This window comes from Mercurialis annua, linkage group LG3 (genome assembly GCF_937616625.2).
Source record: "Mercurialis annua linkage group LG3, ddMerAnnu1.2, whole genome shotgun sequence".
NCBI classification, from domain to species: Eukaryota; Viridiplantae; Streptophyta; class Magnoliopsida; order Malpighiales; family Euphorbiaceae; genus Mercurialis; species Mercurialis annua.
This window is the reverse complement of record NC_065572.1, coordinates 56362348-56368574: the sequence shown is the minus strand read 5'-3', so window position 1 is coordinate 56368574 and position 6227 is coordinate 56362348.

The window sequence follows — 6227 nt, the reverse complement described above, 5'->3', positions numbered from 1 at the left end:
CTTCAATATCTCATTATAATTCCAAGTAAAATTTATTTCACAAAATTATCTACAAAAAAAAATTTATTCTATAAAATAATTCACATACAATTACAGATTCATCTTTATAATAATTTATGTACAAAACTCACCATTATATTGTTTTTACCTACCAACTCATTATTTTATCATTTTTACCTAACATCATAATATCTCCTCATATATTTGCATAATTACATTGTATTATTTTAGGTTATTAACAATATTCAATTTAAGATTAAATTAAAAATTAGCAACTTTTATATAGAAATAATAGTAGTAGTTTAATAATGGGTTAATATCAAAAAAAATCACGAACTTTACACGTTTTCTCATTTTAATCACGAAGTTTAAATTTTTTTATTTTCATACACGAACTACTACTTTTTCCCAAACTCGTACACAGTGCTGAGGTGGCACTCATTCATCGGTAATGACCTCCACCTCAGCAAACTACACCAATGGAGCCATGACACCTCAGCACCATTCATGAATTTGAGAAAAAATGGTAGTTCGTGCATGAAAATGAAAAAATTTAAAGTGCATGATTAAAATGAGAAAACGTGTAAAGTTCGTGAATTTTTATGACATTACCCCTTTAATAATAATAGTTTATTTTATTAAATAAAATATTATTTATCTTAAATTAATAGTACTTGATAGTATTTATTCCAACTAACAAAAAATAAAAAATTATATTATCATATTAAGAGTCCCATAGAAAGCACAACAATAATATTAGTATGATTATTTTATAATAATATTTTATTTTAATTAGCTTTTGAAAAATAAAATAGTACCTACTATTAATTGTTTCGCCATCGCTACCGTCAGAGGTTCAAATTCATTGGAAAATAAATTTTTTAGAGGAGATCGACAAAGCATCTGCTGGATTATTTACTTTTAAATTCTCTCATGTGGATAATTATCAATAGGCCTAATACCTTAAAAAACCCCGACTTTTTAGCCGCTTTTCAATTCTACCCTTACGTTGAAAACCAGTCAATTTTACCCTATTTCGTATTTTCTTGTTTCAATTGTACCCTCATTCTTTATTTTTTCACAATTTTTTTATTTAAATGATAAAATCATTTAATTAACTAAGTTTAAAGATAAAATTAAATTTATTTCCATTCAAAAAAATACAAATAAGTCTTTTATTTTTAAAAACTAACTAAAAGCCATAGTCAAATTAAAACTAATTTAAACTTTTAATTGATTTAGCTAAATCTAAATAAATTTTCAACATATAAAATTAATTTATGCTAGACATGGAGAACGTTTTTAAATTTTTTCCAAACGAAAAAAACGTCAAATTAATGGTACAATTGAAACACAATAAAGGATAAAATTGTCCAATTTTCAACGTCGGGGTAGGATTGAAAAGGGGTTAAAAGGTCGGAGTTTTTTTGAGGCATTATGCCTTATAAGGAGAGGTCATGAAAAAATCTTAATTAGTTTGCTATACTAAAATAATGTTTTATGGATGTGCATATTAAGTAAATTTTTAATCAAATTTTTCTAATATTTGCAAACTGATTTTTTATATTAAAGAATACAGTTGAAACAACTATCCATCACTAGTTGAATTATAAATCTAAAACAATATTTTAGCGATCTTTATTTTAAAATTCTAACTTCAAAAACTAGAATGTGATCACATTTCTTTATTCAGAAAAAAGGTGATGCTCACATTTCAACAAACTATAAACAAATAAATTTATCAAGGTTCGACGCTATTATATTCGTATTAATTAAGATCTCAAGAAAAATATATTATTCATTTGATGAGAAATCAAAACTAGAATCAACGATTAACTAAGTTATTTTCCTAACTTCTCTCTTTTCACACTCTTTATGATACTCTTTTTTTATTTAAATTTTATAGGGTTAGATTCTTAATTATGATAGCAGTAGGCTAAAATAGGAAAAGATATGTATACAACAAAGAAGATTTATTGCTAGAAGAGTCATTTTAGAGCTGAAATTCCCAAATTAATGCATTGTCTAATTTGTTTTGGAGTCTTCTTTAGTAATAAACGATTAATATTTTAAATTTTTCTTTTATCATTGTTTCAGATTTGGTGTTTTCTCTTCCTCTTCCCAACAGATTGTTCAATTTGTGCATCTTCACCACTTGACATATTTGGTCTCCAAATTCTAGATAACTTGTAATGATATTAGCTAAAAATATTTTAATTTTCTTCAATATCTCATTATAATTCCAAGTAAAATTTATTTCACAAAATTATCTACAAAAAATTTATTCTATAAAATAATTCTCATACAATTACGTATTCATCTTTATACTAATTTATGTACAAAACTCATCATTATATTATTTTTACCTACCTACTCATTATTTTATTATTTTTACCTAACATCATAATATCTGCTCATATATTTGCATAATTACATTGTACTATTTTAATTAATTAACAATTATCAATTTAAGATTAAATTAAAAATTAGCAACTTTATATAGAAATAATAGTAGTAGTTTAATAATAATAGTTTATTTTATCAAATAAAATATTATTTATCTTAAATTAATAGTACTTGATAGTATTTATTCCAACTAACAAAAAATAAAAATTTATATTATCATATTAGGAGTCCCATAGAAAGCACAACAATAATATTAGTATGATTATTTTATATAAAATTTTATTTTAATTAGCTTTTGAAAAATAAAATAGTACTTACTATTAATTGTTTCGCCATCGCTACGTCAGGTACAAATTCATTGGAATATAAAACTTCTAGTGAAAATCGACATAGCAGTTGCTGAATTATTTACTTTTAAATTCTCTCATGTGCATAATTATCAATATGTTTGTAAAGAGAGGTCATGAAAAATTCTTAATCAATTTGTTATAATTATATAATGTGCTATAGATGTGAATATTAAGTATAATTAGTTAAGAAGGAAATTACTCTCTCCACCGGAGAAGCCCATTTTAATTAGATTATTATGGCTTAACCATCCTTAGTGCAAAGGAAAATTATGCAACACAACCGTTTCACGTTGTGAACGGCATTTATTGCAAAAAAAGTCTTCTGCAAACGACACTTAATGTCCAGCTGTGTTATAGGTTAGGACCATGTTGACTATATTACATAGAGACGTGACCTTTTTGTTGATTCCTTTTTCTGATCCAATGATTACCTCCAGGATGACCGCACCCAATAGGTTGATGGATGGTCCTCCCAGGCTCTTATAAGCCGTATTTGTCATTAAGTTGACAGCACTCTTCTCGTCTACGAGGATCCTCTTCATGTTTCAATTTCTGATGATGGTTATCACCAGCAGAGCATCAGTATGTGGTGCTTTTACATGCTCATAGTCTTCAACTTCAAAAATCACTGGAGGCATGTGTGTTTCCTTGATGTTCATCACTTCTTTTCTTTGTTTCTTTCTAATGGTCGAACTGCTGGGTCCGCCACCATTGATCATGTGGACTGTTCCCAAGATCTTCGAGGGTTCTCTTCTTTTCTTTCCTTTGTTTTGTCGTCTCTGCTCCTCTTCTCTCCTTGGTCATTGTTGCTTTTTTCCTTTTTGGTTCCGAATGTTCTGAGCTCGCCAGAATCAATAATTCTTTCAATTTCGACCTTGAGGTCCCGACATTTGTCGATGTCATGTCCATGCTCGACATGGAATTTGCAAAATCTCCTATTATCTCTTATTTCGGCTCTCAACTGTAATACCCCGTATTTTTCCGGCTTGTTCCGATGAACTTTCCGATGTTTTTTGGGTTGATCTTTGATGGTTTGATTCTTTGAAACCTTGGTTTGGTGTGCATAACCTTTTGGTGATGTTAAATCTTGTTTTCGACTTGATTTAGGATTGGTTCGAATTGATTATTGAATTGTCACACCTTGATTTAGCCTTATTTTGTATATTGTATGTGTCACATGTGTCGTGCGGGTATTTGATGTTGATTTGATTTGTTTTTGGGCAATTATGGTAGATGTGTTTGTGCACTTTTCAAACCTGACATGCTTTTTATATAATGTCCATATCTCCCAATTGCACCGTCGGATTATACTGCCGTTCGGCTATGTTGTTCCTGAGAGATTTCACTCAAATCTTGTCGGTGGAGATTATCTTCCTAGGTCGCGGGCGCGACTTATGTTTGTCGCGGGCGCGACCTGTCTGTGTCGCAGGCGCGACACGACACTGTAGGGTCCGCTGTTTTTGTATAAATTGATCCTTAACTTAATTCTTTCAGCCCCTTTTCACTCTGTTAGACATAAAGCTCAGAAAAACTCATTTTTAATCATTCCCTCATGATCCTTGGTGGTTTTTCACAATTGTTTGGTGATTGTTCGTCCTTTTCGCGAGATCTACACGATTCCTTTGTGGTGTTCTTCGTTGAAGTGATTATGGCTTTATTTTTATTGGTCCAGACCCTATTCTCTTGGATTAATCCTTGTCTAATTGTGTTTTACATCACTCTAAGGTATTGTCTTCATCCCCTTTGTATTTTATTGTTCATGTTATATGCGTAGAATTGAATGTTTAAGGGTGTTTTGCGGATTGAAACCTTATGATTGATGGTCTGAGTTTTATGATCTGATATATATGTTTAAAATGGATTCTAGTATGATTATTTTCTGATGTATAATGATTGGAATTGGTTTGGCATGATTTAAACGATGATTATGCGTTTTCTAACTTTTTGCATTATGAATTTGTTTAGCGTTTTGTATATAATGTTAAATCTGAAATTGGCATGATATTTTGGCTTATACATCATTTGACCCCTAAACTATATACTTTTATTCTTTGAGACTCTTAAACTAATTTGATATTATATTGGAATTCTTAGCTTTATTTTTTGTTCTATTTAACCCGTCAACTGCAACTTTTTTGCCGATCTGACCTTTTTCCTTCAACGTGGCAAAAGCGCGTGTTTGCAAACGCTTTGAAGCGCGTGAAGGGTAATTAAAATGCATAAATTGTTTTATTGAACCCCCCGAACTACATTATTTTGTTCTATTTGACCCCTGAACTTATTTTATTTTCCTATTGCATCTTCAAACTTTTAATTTTTACCCATTTAACCTTCTCAAAATTACAATTATTTAATTTTTATCTATTTAATTTTCTAAAAAAATCAAAAAATATTGAAATTTAGTCAAATAATTACATAATATAACTTCTTGTACATGTAAATATTTGTTTACATGTCAATAATGATAAATGAAGTTTGTCTGTTGTTAACGATATTATAAAATATATAAATTTACTATATTGTGATAATATTAAAAAAATACTAATTTTTTAAATAATTATAATTTTTAGTGTGTTTCACGAATTTTCAATTTTAAAAATTTTAATACACCAGCTTTTAATTTTTTGCAATTTCAAACTTTTCAAATCAATTCTGAATTTTTAAAATATGTATTAAAATTGGAAAACACGCTAAATTTCATGATTTTTAAAGCCTTAAATGATTTTTTCAAATAATATGTAAAGTACATCACTTTTTATTTTAAATTAAAAAAAAATATTTAGACTTAATATATTTTTTGACCCCTAATCCTTACCCTTTTATTCCCTATGACCTCTAAACTATTTTAGTGTTCCATTGGACCTCTTAACTATTTTTTTTATTCTATTCAACCCCATGTCAGCAAAGCCAATTCAGCAATTTTAACCACGTCATCGCGCGTGGTGTGCACATTCCGAATGAGGGGTTAAATAGAATAAAAAAAAGAGTTAAGAGGTCCAAAAGAACACGAAATTAGTTTATAGGTCGCCGAGAATAAAATGGTATAGTTTAGGGGTCAAATGATGTATTAAGCCATGATATTTTTATGTTGTTCATCAATAGCTACTAATCAAAAGAGCTTGGATTTGAAAATGAGAATTGGAATTAAGTTGTTGTGTAATACAATTTGCGAAATTGTCACGACCCAAATTCATGGATCACGACCGGCGCTAGGGAATGGGAGTGGTTGCTCCGAAACCCGTAGTAAGCCTAAAATCCTTTATAAATTTTTCGCGTTTTAAAACATAATAAGGTTTGCAACCTCGTTGCATAAATACTTTAACACCTTTATTAAAAACGCGATCGTAATTCAAGACCATACATCACGTATGATCTGTTTTCAGAAAATACCGTTAAAACCTTTTCTCGTTTAACGAAAACACATTTCTGAAAACTGGGTTCTTAAAACCCCGATTGTATTTCAAGAAACCA